Source organism: Triticum dicoccoides, chromosome 6B (assembly GCF_002162155.2).
Source record: "Triticum dicoccoides isolate Atlit2015 ecotype Zavitan chromosome 6B, WEW_v2.0, whole genome shotgun sequence".
NCBI classification, from domain to species: domain Eukaryota; kingdom Viridiplantae; phylum Streptophyta; class Magnoliopsida; order Poales; family Poaceae; genus Triticum; species Triticum dicoccoides.
Genome location: NC_041391.1, coordinates 723314410 through 723314871, shown reverse-complemented (window position 1 = coordinate 723314871; position 462 = coordinate 723314410).

The following is a 462-nucleotide window of genomic DNA, read 5'->3' as shown; positions in this document are numbered from 1 at the left end:
GGTCCAATGATGTGTAATATATATGTTCCTATTTTGCATACATATTTGACCATCAAAATGATGCAATATATATCGCCCCCCCCCTTCGTTCACTGCCCTCGGGAAATAAAAGTGGGATAAAATAAAGGAAAAGAACAAGGAAAACCTGCAATAGCGAAGGTAGTAGCAGCGCGTTTTGCCTAAACCGCTACAGATACTGAAGGTAGTAGAAGCGAATTCCGTATAAAGCGCTACACCTACTGAAGGTAGTAGCAGCGCGTTTTGTCCAAATGTGCTACTGCTACGTCCACTTAACCCAAAATTCTCACCCGTCCTGCTTCATCCCGGCTCCCCCCCCAAATCCCCACTCTCCCCCGTCGCACCGCCGCGCCCGACCCAGCCCCGGCGCTCGCCCCTGACTCCGGCGCCGGCGCTAGCCCCCGACCCCGGCGCCCGCCCCCGACCCGGCCCTCGCCCCTGACC